This window comes from Camellia sinensis, chromosome 2 (assembly GCF_055761805.1).
Source record: "Camellia sinensis isolate YWXY chromosome 2, ASM5576180v1, whole genome shotgun sequence".
NCBI classification, from domain to species: domain Eukaryota; kingdom Viridiplantae; phylum Streptophyta; class Magnoliopsida; order Ericales; family Theaceae; genus Camellia; species Camellia sinensis.
In genome coordinates this window covers 117,879,045-117,899,484 of record NC_138962.1, presented here as the reverse complement: position 1 = coordinate 117,899,484, position 20,440 = coordinate 117,879,045, and the positions used below count along the sequence as shown (strand labels likewise).

General features: G+C 37.5%; 1 long non-coding RNA gene and 1 pseudogene across 2 annotated transcripts; one reads left to right on the top strand and one right to left on the bottom strand.

Moving 5' to 3' along the window:
* Positions 1-6,555: 6,555 nt before the first annotated feature.
* On the bottom strand, positions 6,556-12,508 carry LOC114288467 (hyoscyamine 6-dioxygenase pseudogene; annotated as a pseudogene).
* Positions 7,602-10,375, top strand: LOC145819662 (uncharacterized). 2 transcript variants are annotated; one of them, XR_014360441.1, is made up of 4 exons: positions 7,602-7,899; positions 8,128-8,177; positions 8,810-8,899; positions 10,052-10,375. It is a non-coding gene; the product is annotated as an uncharacterized LOC145819662 (long non-coding RNA). The 2 variants fall into 2 exon arrangements; XR_014360440.1 differs by lacking the exon at positions 10,052-10,375 and having other exon boundaries at positions 8,810-9,464.
* Positions 12,509-20,440: the final 7,932 nt, after the last annotated feature.

The window sequence follows — 20,440 nt, the reverse complement described above, 5'->3', positions numbered from 1 at the left end:
AAAATTAAGCCTCATTGTTACATGCATAGGCAAATTCTATGAGTTTAATACTCTAATTAAACATGCATTGTAGAATTTCAAGGTTTTGAGATTTTAATTCATGTTTAAAAGGTTTATGGATTTGAATTTGGGTCTAATATGAAGAAAATTAATAATAATCCAAATTAGAACTATTCTAATTGAAATTATTTAGTTTTGATCTTAATTTCATATATGCAAAGTTTCATGACTCCAATTTCATGATTTCAAGGAAAATAGAAAGAACTTGAAGTCAATTTTATATTATTAAAAAGAAAATGAGAAATTGAAGCTATGTTCAAATTTATGAAAATTAATTTAGAAATTAATTACTATGGGTTGAATTTAGTCGTCTTAACATGAAATTGAGTTTCAATTGTACATGCATTATGAATTTTTTAAGAGTCTTGAAAGTTTAATTCATGTTTTAAAATTGGTGGGTTTGAAATTGGGTTTGATATGGAGAAAATGAGTTAAAACTAAATTTTGACAATTGGGGCATGATTTTGAATAAATGATTTCTAATTGGGAGTGTTTACTAAATTATACAATGATTCTCTATATTTGTGTACCAAAAATACAAGTTTTGAGGCTTTGAATATCAAATCTGAACTTCAATTACAATTTTGGAAATTCCAGAATTCACACTGTCCGCTCGAGCGAGGAAAGTCTCGCTCAAGCGTGAAAATTGAGCTCCTAGAAGTTTTTCAAAATTTTACAATCCGCTCGATCAACCAAAATAGCGTTCAAGTGAAGACCCTATTTTCAGCATATTTTGAAAAATTACATTTAGTTCACATTTTTATTCTTATCTCTTTCCAAAGCATTCTAGACATGATTTAGATTAATAAGCTAACAATTAACATTAATTAGTTGATTAAAAGAATGAATCATTAACTTAGTAGTACTTGACTAAGAAGCCAAGTAAGAATTGGTTTATTAAAAAAAAAATGATTTAGTAATGAAAGGATATGTGAAATAAGAATCTGATTCATTTGAATAAAGGAAGAATACACGTAGTAGAATCTCGGACTACTTAGACAGAAAAAGACAAGAAAAGTCAAGCTTGATCAAGGAATTGATATTGTGTTTCGATGTGTATATGCTATGGGTTTGTGTAGGTCATGCGCTATCGTTCGCTTGATCTATCTGAATTGTCTGCACTATCTTATCTGCTAATGGGGCCATCTGTGAGTAACAATGTTGTAAAGCTAAGTTCAACTATAATTATTTTCTGAACGATTGATTGTACTATTTTCTGAAATGACATTGTTTACCGAATGAATGTTTGTCCTATTTTATGAACTGTACTCATGGCATCCATAGCGACTGACTGTTACTGTTACTGCTACTGTTACAAAGATCTCTGTCAGTTCCTATCCTTGGAACTACTGTTACTGTATTGATAGCCATCAACTGACTGTTCGGTCTATTAAGACTTACTATTCTATTCCGCTATTGGATGTACCACGTATGACTGCTATGATCTCTAAATGACTGATATGACATGAAATATGAGACACTGATTGGATAACTGATCTACAGATGCAATTGATTGTTTTAATTACTGAAAGGACATTCATCCTTAACCCCTTTACACATACGTTATTCACTAGGCTTTAGCTCATAGTTTGTTGTATATACGTAGGTAGTCAGGTACCGGAGCAAAGTTAGTGGCGTCAGCCTAATTTCGTTTTGTCAAGCCAACCTACAGTGCCTCACCACGAGGTTCCAAATCGTTATTGTCAAGGCTCTGTTTTGGGTGGTCTAAATCCACCTTAAGTGAATGTTTCCTAAGTTGTTTTGGCTTTGGGATTTAATTCCCCAACATGTCTTTTATTTTGTACTTAGACGTGTTTTGGACTTTAGTTTTTACATATATATTGAATATGAACTTGGACTTATGTCTGTATTGGTGTATATATATATATATATAAGTTGTTTGTGCATTTAAGTCCTCATAGCTCTTTGGACATTATGTTTTAATATTTACAGGCTTCCGCCAGCCTCTCCTATTATATAATTGTTATTACTGTTAAGCAGGCCTTTGGTAATCACGGATTACTGGCCGGTTACGATGTTAAACCCTTAGGGGCGGGTTTGAGTCATGACAGTCCCCCAAGTTCATAATTTTCAGCCTTTATTTGCTTAAAATCATGCCCCCCAAGTGAATTTTTACCATCATTTTGTGATATTTTTTTTAACATTTTGTTATGAAAGGATTGTTCTTCTTTTTTAGTCATTAATGGTTTGTCACTTTTTGTCACGTTTGGCAAAATATTATGCCCCCCAAATGAATATTATTTTCATGAGTTGGTGTGCTAACCATTCGAGCCACATACCTTGACTCTTCATGAATGATTGGCTCTTCAAAAATATGTGTCTTAACCACATGAGTCACATTATTTTCATATCTTAATTTTTCATTGGCCATTATGCCTTCTAATTTTTGCTTTCAACATAGAATTTCTTCATCAATTAGAAAAATTTGGCCTTTAAGTCGATGAATTTTTCTATCACGGTAATTTAAATCCTTTTGCATCAAATAATACGGAGATGATAAAATTATTTGAAATCTTTGCCTATAAAGAGAATTAATTTCTTCTCTTAGGACTAAAATTTCACTCTCGCACCAGTAAATTTCATCCCCATAACACCAAATCATTCTTTTCACATCATTTGCCATGCCATTATGTTGGCAATAAACGTAGAACTACCACTATAACACAGACAATTTTCAGAATATGAGGCACTCCACTAATAATCTGTATCATGGGAACACTGCCACTCCATTGGCAATTTGCATCTATGAGTCCACAAGATGTAAACGTGCCACTCGAGGACATGATTTCATACATGTGAGTCTGCTTCTTCATTGCCATTACTCCAAGTTAGAATGGTCCCACAAAGCGTGCCAATTTATGTTAGTAAAAATTCAGTTTAGGCCCAATCAACAATAATTGATCGACAGATTTATACAAATTTTAATAAACATAAAAAGATTAGGTTTTGTGGTTGAGTTCTATGACTTAAACAGATTAAGAATTTCCCTGGAGGTAATTAAGTAAAATAGGATTTGAATAGAAAATAATATGTGTTTATTCAATCAAATTGTCACTTGTTATCAGTTACAAGAATTCAAACACGAATAAAGAAACGAAAAATACAACAATTGACAGAAAGAATAGAAGTGGGGATTGGAAAAAGCTACTAGTTTAATCTACTCCTAAAATGGCAAACTTAGAACTACTCATAGATAACTCTTTACGAGTGTGATTGGTGGTTGTTGATGATTCATTGATTGATCTTTGTATTTCTCTTGGCCTATTTATAGGCTCAGCCACATGAGAGAAAGAGATAACCTAAGTTCACGATTTCCTCAACAAGCCCATGATTTCCTCAACATGATACATATCCCATCTTTGATAGGAACCATTTTGCAGATTTGGTGCTTGATTTGATTTTGGCTCCTTAATCTCAACAACTAACTTTCAAATTGCTCAATTGCTAACTTTCTGGCACTCTATTTAATATGTCATCATGCTACGTCCTTAACACATTTATTATGCTACGTTAGCATGCATGTTGACAGAAATAATAAAAATAAATGTGGTCAAGATTATTCATTAAAAGTAGTTTATGATTTCAATCGACAGATCATAATCGAACTTGGCCATAATTAATAGGCCACAATCGATAGAAAAATAAAATGTGGTGCAAACACCTTCAAAGAAAACTGATGCAACCGATGTTGTGGAATGATTTGTTGTACTTCAAAGGAAAAAACAAGGGTGGTTCTGGTCTTTTTAGGATTAGAATTAGGTTTTTGGAAAAAAGAAAGTTAGGTTATGATTTTTGGAGAAGAATATGGAGATAGGGGCGATTTGTCTTCATACATCATATTTTAACTCTTATTCTATGTGCATGTACTAGAAATTTTGTAAATTTAGATGGAACTATTAATGGTAGGAAGATAAAGTGAGTGTTTGGGAAGTGAGTTTTTTTGTTGGTTTTTTTAGTTGTAGGATATTATTGGAGAATTTTTTTTTTGTGATTGGAAAGATAGTTTGGTTTTTTTGTGGTTAGATGTGATGTTTGTGAGAGAAAAAGTGAAATGATTATGGGGTTTGATGTAATATTTTGTTTGAATTTATTTATTTATTTTTGATTTTGTAAAGCATTTGTCTTGTAGTGAAAAAACTAAAAAAAAAAAAAAAACCCAAAAAACAAGTTTCCAAACACCGCCAAAGTAAAAAATAGTCAAAATGACAAGATATGATTCGCTCTCTAAAAACAAAGGGTGCTAAACCATTAGGGGATAAATTGAATTTTTCTTATTTATTTTAAAAAGTAACCAATAACTTTTTTGTTTATTGGTTTTTTGTTTTGTTGATGCAAATTGAACCAAGACCTTCTTTCCCTAGCTAAACATTGAACATAAATATATAACAAGACATAGATGGCTAGGTTAGGTAGGTTGTCCAGTAATGGAAAACCAAACCACTGCTGATTGCCTTCAATCAAACCAAAACGCCATTGATTGCTACAATATTTTTGAAACAACAACAACAACAAAAACATAAATTATCGACTGAGAACAAAAGCAACAGACTGATATCCCAGCCTCCATCACCACTAGTAAAAATAGTAAAAATTTTCCCACACCCTATTTTTCATAAATATAATTATCTCACAAGTAACAAAGCTATACATATATATATATATATAATACATATCACACATCAATACATAGATATATAGGAGAAGAGTAATTAATTACTCGTGGGTGGTAAGTTGATTGGTTTATTAATGGAGCACAAAACGTTGTAGTCCAACATCTTCTTCAAATTGTCCTTTCCAACCTTGAGCAAATTCTTTGAGCTATGGGGTATGTACCATTGGGGATTCAATGGATTAACCAAAGCTCTTGCAGGTTCTATTGTGCAGTCATCACTTGGAACAATAAAAGTTCCAAGCATGGTTCGACGCTCTTTTGTATTTGTCACCACTCTATGTCTCAGACTTGAAAACTTCCCATTTCTTATCACCTATAATACAAACCAAGCCCGAACCAAACCAGTTAGATGGTTTAGATTTGTTTGCAAAATTATAAAAAAAAAATTACAAGAAATTTTTTACAAATAGCTGAAAGCATTCCAACAAAATCGTGAAAATAAAAAATAGCCTATGCCAACAACATATATTTTGAAATAGCCATGCTAATAGCCTTATGCCTACCAATTTAAATGTAAAATTAGAGTAGTGTACCTTGAATTGAACACCAAGCATGATTACAAATGCATGAGGAATGGGTTGGACACCAATCTATTGGCCATCCTTGAGGGCTTGAAGTCCATGTAAGAAATGGTTTTGGAAAAATAGATTTTTCCTTAACTTTGATCTAATTTTTAGGTGGGATCCATGCGTCAAAGTTGGCAGGTCTAAGTGGTAACGCGTTCTATGCCGCGTTGTGATTCACGTAATATATTTGGTTGCTCAAAACCATTATTGGGTGAATGGAAAATTGAAGTCAAAGTGAGCTCCATAGAAATGGAGTTTTTGGTGGAAATTCCTTAAGATTTGAATTAAAGGCTTGTTCCCACATTGGTTTGGTGGGAAAACTTTTATGGGTTTATAAGGCTTGAATTTGCAACTCAGGGAGGGCCCCAAGGGGCACCCCAAGTTTGTAGAAAGGAGAGGTTATGGGCAAAGTGCCCATTAGACCCAAAAATAAACACATGCTTGCACGTCGTCCGGCGCGGGTGCATGATGTGAAGTTGGGTTAGGCTTGTCCGGCCCAATACTTATCTTTTTGGGCCAAAAACATTACATTTGAATTTTATTTTTATTATTTGTTTGGAAATAAAATTTGTCTGTTTTTATTTCAAATTCTAGTTGGAAATAAAATTCAAATTTTGGTTTGCACCTCTTCAGAATTTCTATACAGTTTCATATTTGTCCAAACAGATCTGAATCTATTCAAATTCAAACCCAAAACAGTTTTTTATCTGTTTGAAATTCAAACCAGATCTGTCCAAACAAGTACCATACCTGTTGGATTCAAACTGAATAGCCACTATTTTCATCTATAAATAGGCAGTCCCTCGATTGATTTTTTCATTCAATTTCAGTTCTTCTCTGTTGCCATTAATCTCTGCATTTTACTGCATTAATTTTCTGTGAAAAAGAGTGTATACACAAAGTATGTTCGTTGTGCGAATAATTTATAGTGCTAATATTATTCGTTATTGATCATTTTATCCTGGGAGATAGACGTCTGCAATCTGAAAGTACCGTGGAGAAGATGAATCTGTCTTAAGGACACAGTGTTAAACACTGGATTTGATCAAAAATTTGCTCGACAAATTAATTACTTTTTTGTTTTATTATTATTTTTGTTTCAAATTTTGATTATGTTTTTGTAACAAAATAAAAATTTGTTTTTATTTATTTATTTTATATTCTGGTTTGATTTTTGTAATCAAATAGTTTCTCTCCTTTCTTTATTTCTTTTATTTGTTGTTAAGTATACAAACATTATTTATTCTTAATACAGTAAAGGTTGTCCAACAAACTAGACACATCACACTGATAAAGAGTGGTTATGAGATTGCTATCACAGTGTTCAAAATGTCCCAAGGTCGTACTTGGGTCTAGACATGGAATGTGGTGATTTACAGAGAATAGTTGTGTTTTGCTAAGATTTCCTTCAAAATGCCCTTGTTCTATTCCCAATCCTTCGCATAATAGATTCAAAATCATCAGCAGGAACTTCCTCACTTCAGCAGAATATATCCCAACAACTTCTCTGCAAATTATTTACACAAAGCAAAATTATATTTTTGGGTTATATATATATATATATATATATTTTAATTTTTAGTAATTTTTTTTTAAAGCTAATTGCACTTTTGGTCTCTAAACTATGTGCTTTGTGTCATATTTGGTCCCTAATATTTTAATTGCTTCAGTTTTGTCTCCAAAGTATTAAATATGTATTAAAGTGATCCACATGGTCAATGCGCTGAGTATTCATTGTCGGAATCAAGGACAAATTGCAAACAAAAAAATTATGCTTAGAAAAAAACAAAGGTTAAAAAAGCATTTGGTTACTAAACGATATTTTTGTTGTCATTTTGATCGCAATATTTCAATTTGTAAAGTGTTGATTTGATTTTGAGTGAGCTATAATTTTTTGTTGGAAAAATTGTGCTATTAGTCCTTGCCTTTGTCCAATTGTGTCATTTTAGTTATTATAATTTCAATTGGTTTCATTTTGACTATCAATTTTTAATTTTATCTCAATTTAGGTTAATTAATAATGCTAATTAGGATTTTTGATGAAAAAAACATGTGAGCATCGTTTGACCATTTCTTAGGGCCTCAATGGTCACATATTGCTCTTTTTTTTTTCTTCAATAAACACTACAGGAAATATATGATTTAACGGCGTTTTTTTAAACGCCACTATTTGTAATATTTAATGGCATTTTATAAACGTCACATTTTGTTTTTATTAAAACGGTACCGTTTAAATAATGAAGTCGTTTGAAAAGCGCCTTCGAATGTGTTACACTGTTTCTCCCTCTCTGTCTTCAAGCCCTCAAATCTCTCACAACTTATTTGAATCTGAGAAACCCTAGAGTCCCAAAGAAACCGATCCCTCAAATCTCTCGCTCTCTCTCTCTCTCTCTCTCTCTAAGCCCTTCAGTTCCTTCAACTTGATTCAACCTTCTTCAGCTCGGTGATTCATCATTCGATCGATCCAATCTCAGAATGATTTTGATTTCAAAGCTCCACCGCCACCGCCATCACCATCTGCATTTGCATCGCCTACTCAGTTTCGAAATCGATTTCGATTTCGATTTCAATCCAATCTCAGTTTCGTCGATTCTTCTCTCTCTCGATCTCTGTCTCTGTCTCCCTCTCTCTCTCGATCTCTCTGGATCTCTGTCTCTCTCGCACAATCTCATTCTCTACGTACACATTATCTGTACTTTTTTTTGAATAATTTTTTTCTCCTAAAAATCTCTCTATACAAGTATATATATGAATTTATATATGTATCTCTATGTATTGATTGAATAATCATCCTTATTTTGTTTTCAGGCTCACGAATGATCCAATCGTTGATCGGCAGTGACGGAAAAATTATGAAGGTTTTTGGCAGAGTTCATCCTGATTTTTGGCTGTTGATACTGACTTTGAACTTTCACTCTCATGGCTCCCACTCATTTTAGTTGCTCATTTCTTGCCTGAATATATTAGGACTATTTGCTCTATTTTACTTGACATAAATAGCTTCCTAAGTTACTTATAAAGAAAATCTTGTTAAAGGTGGTTTAAAGTCTCTGCAAGCTTGTCAGCAACTTGGGATCGAACCATGGTCATGCACTTACTGCACCGATTAAGAAAATCTGACATGCCATCTCATGTTGCTATGCTCTATTAAGTGATGGTTTTTATGGTTAACTGCTCAGTCTATAATTCCACAAATCAGAGTGCTTATAGATTTACATTTAAAATTTTCTTTTGAAATTATTTCTACGAAATTGGTGTTGTGTCTGCAGATGTTGTATCTAAATGAATTCAAAATATCTTGTATTGTTTGATATTTGTTTTTTTTCACCTTGCATAATATCTTACCGGAATCTTACTACCATGGTAGCTTGAGAAACAATGCTGTGGATATTCAAAGTCATTATGTTTTAACTGGTATCATACTACTTTCAGTGTAAGAATCAAATGCTTAGGAAAATATATGTTATAATTCATTTTTGCTATCTTGCAGGATATAGTTGGAACCTTTCTTGCAGTTTCTAGAACTTCCTTATATTCTTGATAACAACACATCAGAATCAAGGGAACAAACCACAGAAAGGTATAATGCGCCCCTTCTACCTACCTAATTTATCTAAAAAAAACTTTGAAGTGTGCACTGTCATAGAGCAAATTGGGCAATCATGTAGGGTGCAGCAGTCATCAAGAGATACCAATTGATTTTGCATTTCATCGATTATTATGATGGAGAGCATTATTTGACTTTATTGTTATTGTTGGAATGGTGATGAGCATCATGAGTCAAAGGAATTAAAGAATCAAATACAACCCACCCACCCCCCAACATGCCACAATTTTCTTATTCTTTTTCTTTTTGTTTTCTTGTGAAACTTACAGAACAACCAACTGAATTGAGTATGCTGTTTTATTTTAGCCTTTGACCTCGAACTTTGGACCTTTTTGTTTTGTCAACCACAGAAAGCTCCTATACTACCCTCCCTCTACTTTTCAGCTGGGTATATTTTTAAAACCTTTGCAGATCCAAAAATCAAAGGACTTCCAAAAATATAAGCAGAACACTGAATATATACAGGGAAAATGATTAAACAGAAAAAATTAAATCACTGCTGTAAACCATTATCTTCAGCAATAGTTGAATAATTTATCCATTAATTGAAAATTTAACATTAGTATTTCTTTTTTCATAAAAGGAAGGGAAACAAACAAATAATAAAAAAATTGAAGATACAATTAAACAAAACATGTAGAAAATAGGTATCATTTAAATTGGGGCACTCAAACCTGGTATCATCATCTCTAGATTTTAAGAAATACAAAGAGAGAGATCTGACCTAGGGCTGTAACAGCAAAGTATGTGATCTGTCTCATTTTAATATCTAAAATTACATATATAGATGTAATTTGGTGTTTCGGTGCCCGCCATAGATGTTTCGCTGCTGTAGTTGTATTTCTTCAGGGATTGCCTGGAACATGGGTCCTTATAGAGGAGGAGGTTGGTGTTGGATCGGCTGGAGGACATCCAAATTTGGTGAGGATCTTCAAATGTCAAATGAAGAGCATTTAAGTGCTATGCACACAATTGCGCATACTTATCATTAATTAGCATGTAGACATTTATACTTTAGCTGGTTTTGCTACATGCTGAACTTTTGCTGTGGTGTTTATCTGGGACATTGTCAGATTACTAGAGTAGAGTACAGACTAATATTTTCGTTTTTCTTGCGCTACGTAGATGGAGCTTATTGCCAAAATGAGGAATCCGTTTATTGTGGAGTATAAAGATTCTAGGGTAGAGAAGGTCAGTAGATGTTATATCTCGTATTATTGATGTTGTTCAATTGACATTGGTATTTTCTTTCATCCTTTGTTTTCTGATGGTCTAATAGGCTACCTGAATGTCTATTCTATTTGTTTTTGTTCCTTCCTTCCTGTCATGCTGATATTGCTTTCATATGCTTCATTGTTTAACCCAGTTGATCATTGGTCTTAAAATTATGAAACTTTACTAATTAAATGCCATCATTTATGGATACTTCTCTCTCTCTCTCTCTCTCTCTCTCTCTCTCTCTCTCTCTCTCTCTCTCTATACATATATATATATATATATTATTTTGTGTAGTTCTCTAAATCCAACATGTGTTTTCCTCTGCTCACGTAGATTATGAAAGTTTTGAGAAGCTAATTAAGCAATGTCATGAATTAAAACTGTTACAGTGACTTTCCTCTTTTATTTATTTTTCTATTCACTTCAGAATAGTTGTGCTCTCTTAAGCTCATTAAGCTAATTAAGCTAGTTGTGCTGTCTTCAGAATAGTTGTGCTCTCTTAAGCTAATTAAGCTAGTTGTGCTCTCTTAATAATTTTAAGAGAACTCGGGCTCATTTAGGAAGCTAAACCAACAGGTTACTTTTCTCAGGGCACTATTTCCAACAGGTTACTTTTCTCAGGGCACTATTTCCAGCAGTTAAAAGATCCTAACAGATTTTATCTATTGGTTCAAAATAAGACAACATTAAATTTAAGTTAAAATTGAGTCGATAGAAAATGCCACAACTAAAATGACACGAGGTAAAATATTGTAAGTACTCGCATAATTTGTCCTTTTTTGTTTAAAAAATACCCATGATTCTGAGGATAATCACTTGCACACATAATAAGTTGGGAACGAAGAGCACACAAAAATAACAAAAAGGGATAGTTTAGATATGGCCAAATGAAGAAATTATATGAGATTGGAGAGTAGTTTACTGATATCTGGTTGGGTTTTCAGGCCAATTCTTGATGTGTTCCTCTAATGGATTACAATGATGGATAAAACAATCCCTCCAATAATGAACTCCATCTTCGTTATCAATATTTTTCAAATCGCTTGTGAACAAAATACAGCTTTTATCACAAGCATCCGTCACAAACTGCCCTTTGTACTTAGCTGGTGTTGTGCAGAAAAACTCATTCAACACACTCATTGCCTCATCTATTAACGTTCTTGAGACTCCATGGTTGATCACCTATTTTCCATTCCACCATGTCCAATAACAATTAATACTGTTGATTTAATCACATTGTTTAGTTTACTTTATAGTTAGGAGGTCCACATTAGGAGGTCCTTTAGTTTACTTTATAGTTTACTTTGTTTCGTGAGCATCGTTAGGAGGTCCAAATTGTATACTTTATAGTTTAAAGTGGGCAAAGTGTCTATTTGTACATTTTTATATTTAGAGCGTCAAACTGTACTTCTTAATAGTTTAGGGGACTTTCACGTAAATAACCCTATAGTGAACAAAATTAAAATATATTTTTGAGTCAAATCATTTTACATGAAAAATATTAGGCAAATTACATCGGTAGTCTCCATATTTTGGCCCTTGTATCATTTTGGTCCATGTAATTTCAATTAGCTCAATTATGACTATGAATTTGTGATTTTGTCTCAATTTGGTCCGATTGATTATAATTGTTAGTTTTTTTTTTTTTTTTTTTTTTTTTTTTTTTTTTTTTTTTTTTTTGAGCATATATATAACCAACACATGTTAAGTTTTTATAGGCAAAATTATAAATTTATTCAACTCAATAAGTTAAACTCAACTAATTCAGTGACCAATTTCCTTTAAAAACTCTAATCGATGTTATCAATTAGATGAAATTAACACAAAATTCAAAATTTAGGATAAAAATTGAGGTAATTGAAATTATAAGAAAAAAAAATGACAAAGGACAAAATGCATGGACTACTAATGTAATTTGCTAAGAAATATTTTACTGCAAAACAAGCACAATCTAAAAATATAAATATAAATAACTAGGTGATATAAGAAAATGGAAGTACGAACCTGAAACAATCCAAATTCCTGGCATGCTTTTAAGATTTGCTGAACAATCCCAACACGATCATCAGGATCAGCAGTGCTTTGAAAATCAATGGCTGGAATGTCTTTGCCAATAGGAATATTAACTATCCCAGGTCTTCTATCTGGTGGGAGTACATAGCTATTAGGCAAGGATTGAACAATTGGCCTGTTTGACAAAAGCACCACCATTGTTTAAAAACTAAACAACAAAGTTTGATGATATAGAGACTTTAACTATTATGATGATGCTGGGATTAATATGGACATGGTTTACATTTATAGATGATTGCATTGTATAGTATAACTGTACAATCAACCAACCACAAAGTACAAACTCCTGATATAACTATTTTGGGAGACAAATAAAATAATCCCTATTCATTTTCCAAGATATTGACAAGTTTTTATTTGTGAGAATCACTTGGATTAGATTCCACAAATTCATCAGGAGAGTACACAAAATACAATAGTTAAAGAATTATTGTTCATTTTCTGCTGAAGAAGAGAAAACCCAAAAACTTCACCTCCTCTAACACCAATATTACAACAGAACACGAGAAAGAAAAAACAGACACAGAAAAACCAACCCCCATGTGAAACCAACAACTGCAGCATAACAAGTGAACCGGTGTCTCAATAAAATTGGCACCTAATGAGACTGGCCCAATCATATTCAACCACCAAAAGGAACAACAAACCGTTGGTGAGACACCAAACAAATCCCAAGCAAAACCAGACCCCAACACTGAAATCAGGACCTTTTATGATGAATAGAGCATATATCAAGTCTAAACTCAGTACATGATGGATCCAAGCAAAGTATAGTTTTCATACGATGCAACCAAAAGCACATAAAGAATCATCAACTTATTAATAACCTTCCAAAGAAGACACCCCAAAAGCAAAAATCAAAAGCAGAATCTTAAAAGCAAATTAATTCACGTTGTTATGAAAGTAGAGAGAGAAGAGAAACTATATATTGAATTTAATAATAAAATACAATAAGCCTGTATTTATAGACTGAGAAAAGAAGATAGAGATACATTAGAGATAAGTATAGAAAAGGAGATGAGATATATCTATAATACAGATAGATAAGTATTAAAATAATCATATAGATCTAACCCCCCCATCTCTCTCTCTCTCTCTCTCTCTCTCTCTCTCTCAAGCTCAAGGTGGTAAGTCAGATATCAACTTTAACTTGGAGAGAAGATCAGAGAAACGTCCTGGAAGATGAGCTTTGGTGAAGAGGTTGGCGGTCTGATCAGCAGAGGTAACAAAGAAAAGACGAACATGACCACTAGTAACATGTTGTCGTATGAAGTGGCAATCAATCTCAATATGCTTGGTGCGATCATAAAAGACATCATTATTTGCAATCTGAATAGTACTCTGATTGTCACAATAAAGATTAGTGGCAACAGAATAAGAAACACCAATGTCAGAAAGAAGTCAAAGAAGCCACACAAGCTCTTGAGTAGTGTCAGCAAGAGCACGATACTTAGCCTTGGTACTAGAATGAGCAACAAGGGTTTGCTTCTTGCTACGCCAGGAAATAAGAGAGTTGCCCAAGAAGAAATAGAGTCCAGTAGTGGAACGATAATCAGTAGGATCCCCTGCCCAATTTACATTAGAAAAGGCATGCAGCTGTAGAGAAGAGTGAGGGGAGTAGTGAGACCATGAAACAGAGTTCCTTTCAGATAGCGCAAAATGCGAACCAGAGCAGCATAGTGTGGAGAGCGAGGAGCAGTCATAAATTGGCTAACAATGTGAACATCATAAGCAATATTTAGACAAGTAACTGTGAGATAGACAAGAGTGCCAACTAGCTAACGATATAAAGTGGTATCAAACAATAAGGGACCGTCAAGAGGTGTAAGACGAGTCTGAGGATCAACCGGTGTAGTGACAGTCTTGCAATCGATAAGGCTAGCACGAGCCAAAAGATCAGAAGTATATTTGGCCTGGGTAAGAAAATAACCAGAGGAATCTTGAGAAATTTCCAAGCCAAGAAAGTAGCTAAGCGAACCCAAATCTTTCATCTCAAACTGGCGATGGAGAAATTGTTTGAGACTAGAAATATCTATTGTGTCATCTCTAGTGATAATCATATCATCCACATAGAGGAGAAAGAGAATAGTACAACACTTCGTCTTATGGATAAACAAGGCAGAATCATGGGCACTGGAAAAAAAACCAAAGCCACGAATGGTAGAGCTAAACTTGGCAAACTGGGCACGCGGAGCTTGTTTCAAACCATACAAAGCTCGGCGGAGTTTGCAAACCTTGTTTGATGGAACAGAAGAACCAGGAAGGGGTTACATATAAACTTCCTCAGAGAGATCACCATTGAAAAAGCATTCTTGACATCGATCTGATAAAGACTCCAGTGGCGAATAGCAACAATGGCAAGTAGCTGCAAACTAAAGTAAGACGGGCAATGGGAGCAAATGTTTCCTTATAGTCAATTCCATATTCTTGACTAATTCCCCGGGCGACAAGGCGAGCTTTGTAATGCTCAATGGAACCATCAAAATGAGTTTTGATTTTGTAAACCCATTTGCAACTAACAGTATGCTTTCTAGGAGGAAGATCAACCACATCCCAGGTATGAGTTTAATCGAAAGCCTGCAGTTCATCAGTTATAACTCTTTGCCAAAGAGGGTTAGAAGAAGCTTTTCGATAAGAAGTAGGTCCCGCAGGGTCGTGGATGGGAGCTCGATTGTCTTTGAGCACTAGATCGCCCTCTTTCAAATTCCTGGACTTAACCTTCTTGTTGAAAGCCCTGGCGATTCTTCGCTGATAACCCTGGACGTGATACAGTGCTTTCAGCCTTCTTTCATCAAAGAGCATGAGTTCTTCAAACCTACTTTGCTGCCATTCTGCCTCAGCTATCTGACACTCAGCCAATACCTATAATGACGGAACCTCAACTTCGATAGGCAGAATAGCCTCCATCTCATAAACCAAGGAATACGGAGTTGCCCCAGTAGAAGTTCGAATTGAAGTCCGGTAGCCCCAAAGAGCAAATGGCAGCTTATCTAGCCAATCTCTGTAGGTTTCCACCATCTTCTACAGAATGTGCTTGATGTTCTTGTTGGCGGCCTCAACAGCTCCGTTGGTTTGCGGCCGATATGTAGATGACTTATGAAAAGCTACGTTGTACTTCTCCAACAAGTCGATCACCTCCTTCTTGAAGTGGGAACCATTATCCGAAATAATCTCATTCGGGACCCCGTAGCGACAGATGATGTTGTTTCTGATGAATTTAGCGACATACGATGCCTTCAACACCGAGTAAGATTGGGCCTCAACCCACTTCGTAAAGTAGTTTATCGCTACTAGAATGTACTCATGCCTATTGGACCCTTTTGGAGTGACAGCCCCAATCACATCAATCCCCTAGACTGAAAAAGGCCATGGCGAAGTCATATTGTACAGCTTCGACGGCGGAATGTTCATGCGGTTTGCATGGATCTGACATTTGTGGCATCGCCGAACAAAGCCAATACAATCCTCCTCCATGGTTGACCAGTAATAACCCTGTCTAAGGATCATCCGGGCCAGCATCACCCCACTCATGTGCGCTCCTCACTCTCCTCCATGGATGGCCTCCATCAGGCGCTTGGATTCTTCAACGTCAACACACAGTTTGTGCATATTGAGATGACCTCTCTTGTACAGTTTACCCCCGCAGACGATGAACTGAGCAGCCATTCTTTGAATTGCCCTCTTATCTTTGGCATTTGCCCCTAGTGGATACGCCTCTTTTTCCAAGAAGTTCCAGATGTCGTAATACCAGGGATTCTGATCTTGAACCTCATCTATGGCAGTAATCAACTCATAGACCGGCACGAATTTCTGTTCAATGATGATCGAACACATCCGGGTTCCAAAAGGGATGTCTATCATAGAAGATAGAGTTGCTAATGAATCAGCGAACCTGTTGTTCTCTCTTAACAGATGAGCGAAATTCAGTTTCTCAAATCGAGGAATTAGAACGTCCAAGGTCTGGTGATAAATTCTTATCTTTTCTTCTTTAACTTTCCAATCTCCTTTAGCTTGAGATACAACAAGGTTCGAGTTCCCGATGACATCCAACCGTTTTGCCCCTAGTTCCAGGGCGACTTCTAGTCCAGCAATACATGCCTCATATTCTGCCTCATTATTCGATACTTTGAACCGGAGTTTGAATGCTAAGTGTATGCCGGAATTGTCGGGTGCTATCAGTAACACCCCTACCCTATACCCGTATTGGTTTGATGCTCCGTCAAAGTACATCGTCCAGGTCTTTTCTTCGACATGTAGAATGGCCTCGTTTGGGAACAGATACTCAACTGCTTCATCCTCTTCAACTGAGTGATCGGCTAGGAACCTTGCTACCGTTCTCCCTTTCACTGACTTGCGCGTCATGTACTTCAGATCAAATTCAGAAAGCAGAAACAACCAACGGACTAGCCTACCCATAAGTGCCGGTTTCTCGAAGAGATATTTGATGGGATCTTATCTCGAAACCAGTATTACGGAGTGAGCTAACAGGTAGTGCCTCAGCTTCCTGGTAGCCCATACCAAGGCCAGACAAGTCATCTCCAGCGGAGTGTAGCGGGTCTCGTAATCCAGCATTTTCTTGCTTAGGTAGTAGATAGCCTTCTCCACTTTGTCCTCAGACTCCTGTGCAAGCATGCAGCCCATTGTCGTTTCAGTCACTGAAAGATACAGAATCAACGGTTTCCCCGGCTCAGGCGGTGACAACACAGGTGGGTTCTGTAGGTATTGTTTGATCTGCTCGAAAGCGACTTGGCATTGGTCGTCCCATTGGAATTTCTTTCCTTTCTTCAAGAGACCAAAGAGTGGTTCACAAGTCAAGGTTAATTTTGCAATAAACCGTCTTATGAATTGCACTTTACCCAAATAGCCTCGCACCTCCTTTTCAGTCCTTGGTGGTGGCATTTCTAAGATGGCCTTGATTTTGGAAGGATCGACCTCGATACCCCTCTGCATGATCAAGAACCCCAGCATTTTCCCTACTGTAACACCAAATGTACATTTCTGAGGATTCAGCCGCAACCGATACTCTCTGATCCGTTAGAAGAATTTCTACAAGGCGATGTAGTGGCCCTCTCTTTCCTTGGACTTGACAATCATGTCGTCCACGTACACCTTAACCTCTTTATGGATCATGTCATGCAAAATTGTGGTCGCAGCTCGTTGATACGTAGCCCAAGCATTCTTCAGCCCAAACGGCATCACCTTATAACAATAAGTTCCCCACGGGGTGGTGAAAGCAGTCTTCTCCCTGTATTCAGGTGCCATCAAAATCTGATTGTAGCTTGAAAACCCATCCATGAACGAGAGTAGCGCATGTCCAGCAGTGAAGTCCACTAATTCATCGATATGCGGCAGAGGAAAGTCGTCTTTCGGACTGGCTTTGTTCAAATCCCTGAAGTCCACACATACCCGAATTCTGGCGTCTTTCTTCGACACTGGAACTATATTGGCCAACCAAGTTGGGTATTCAGATACCAGCAGGAACCCTGTGTCAATTTGCTTGGTGACCTCTTCTTTGATCTTTAAAGCCCAGTCCGGGCAGATCCTTCGGAGCTTCTGCTTAACAGGTCGAGCCTCTAGGTCAAGCGGGATCCGGTACTGTACAATCTCAGCATCGATTCCAGGCATGTCTTCGTAGGACCATGCGAAAACATCTTTGAAATCTTTTAATAAAGCGACTAAGCACTCGCGCTCCTCTAAAGACAACATGGACCCGATCTGGACCAGCCGCGAGTCCTTCTTAGTACCAACATTAATTGTGGTGATTTCATCAATCAAGGGTTTTACAAACCTCTCTTGCTCTTGATCAAGCAAATATTGCAAAATCGGAAGAATTTCTTCCTCGTCGTTTTCATCAAAATTTTGAAAATCCTGATTAATGGAATAAATTAAAGGCACAAAAAAATACTCGAAAGCCACAACCGTACCATTCTCGTTAATAACATCTAGTCCGCTTGATTCCTCTGTTACAATAGACTCAAAGGAAAAAGAAAAAGACGACCTGGACAGGGCAGTGGCATCTGGGTTATCACCCCCAAGAATACCGGACTCAGACTCAGACGAGCTGGAACCTGATTCCGGTTCCATAGACTCGATGGAATCAGATTCTGGCTCACTACCTGACCCGGTGCTGCTCGATAAAAAGCCCTCCTCGTATTGCAAAACAAGGGAGGGTGCGATGGATGCATCCAGAATGTTTGAAGATGGGCCCACAGCCGCTTCATTCTCGATCATTGAGACATAGAAGTTATTCCCCAAGCACTCATGTACGATCTGAGGATCTGAGAGTAGACAAGCCAGTGCTACCCACATCTCGATTTTTATACTCTCGAAATCCTCCCCCTTGCACTGCTCAGCCTCAGCTGGTGGATCTGTCTGCTTTACGGCAACGTCATCCCCAGACAATTGCAAGTCAAAGAAAATCTCAAATCCCGGCAAGCGCCGCCTCTCTGCATTTAGCCATGGCTCTGGGAAGCCGCAGAACGGGAAGTCTTCCCCCTCCCGAACAAAGCGTCCGTTCAGGGTATACTGGATAGGTCGGTGCATCAATTTATAATGCTTCTTGGCTTGTTTTTCCCTGGCTCTTCCGGCCATCTCTTTTCCTTTCCTCACTTAATCCTCCTTGGTAGGCAGATAACCTAAACCAAAGGTGTGTGGGTTATGCGGCACTTCGGCCGATGTTGCAACGCCTTTCCGGCCACTTCGCCCTAAGCCCATCCCGGGCATGTGCTGTAGCTTGTTCATAAGGTAGACTGACTGTGCGCTAACGTATAGCCCCTCATCAACAGCTAGTATATTATGTACAACCCGGGCCTCAACTAGGGTGAATCTTGACAAAAACACATCCTCCACGCCATGCTCAATCTCTAGCACTGGTGTAGAAACCTCTGGCGGCGGATGTGTTGAATAATTTCCAAAAACGATTGCCACCCCTTTCCCGTGGGGGTACTTCAGCATTTGATGTAGGGTGGAAGAGACAGCCTTCACCTGGTGCAGCCACGGTTGCCCCAGGAGTAGATTGAAGGTTGTGGGAACGTCCAAGACATGAAACGCAACGTCCCATTGCTCCGGACCAACCTGAGTCCGAATCTGTACAGTCCTCATCACCTGTTTGCTAGTATTGTCATAGGCTCGTATCACCTGGGTCGTAGGCACAAAATCCGCAGGCTTCAACCTGATAGCATATGTCGTTCTCAACGGACACACGTTGATAGCAGATCCTGTGTCAACAAGGACTATCGGTACCCATTTCTCTCTGCACTTGATAGAGATATAGAGCGGTTTGTTATGATTTGAGCCCTCGGGCAGCAGTTCCTTGTTGGTGAAGGTCAATGTCGGGGAAGCTCCTCCCGAGAAAACCAACCCCACCAACTGCTCGGGTGTCGTCTTAACTGAAAGTTTAGCTCTGTCCATTGCAGAAAGGACAGCTTGTTTGTGAACTCTTGAGGCCATAAGCAGTCCCCAGATGGAGATGTCTGCTTGGATTTTCTTAAGCCATTTCAGTACAGCCTCCTCTTCGAGCAGTTTTTCCTTCTGTCTCTCCGCTTCTTTGTCCTTTCCGGACCCCTTTGGTTGATCCAAGTGTGGGGGCTTGAAGTACCGCCTACTTCTAGTCATATGGTCCACCTCCTCAACGTACCAGGTGTCGTCCGGCTGGTTCCATCCCCAATCTTCATTGGTGTGGGCAAGACGTAAGTCATCATCTTCTCACCACATTTCATCGGCAACCGACAGACAGCTGTCCGATTCTGTTGTAACTGTTTCTGTGCGCATAGCACGTTCCGTCCCCGCAGGGGCTATGGCCTTCCTACCCCTCCTAGGATCTTCGATCTTTTCCTGCTCAAACTGCTTCAGTGCAGCCTGCTGTTCAGTATTTTTTGTACTCAAACTGCCCGGATCCCGAGCAAAATTAGTAACACCGGTGCTCTCCGGCAATCCCTCCTGATTCTCGGCCATTCTGGCCACTGCTGATATCCCAGCTTCTGATTGAACCTGTTCTGGCTGAGACGTCTCAACAACATCCGGCTCGTCGCTGAGCCACCCTGTATTTTCTGCCGATCCATCCAGATCAAACCAGTTGACAGTCACGTCCCCCAGATCTTGTTCATTGAAGAACTGAAGGTTGGCAATATCCTTTTCCAGCTCTGCTAGGTCATCTAACCCTTGACTAGGTCCATCCTCCCGAACCACGCTGATCTCTGCCCCAACTGGCAACTCTACCTCCGG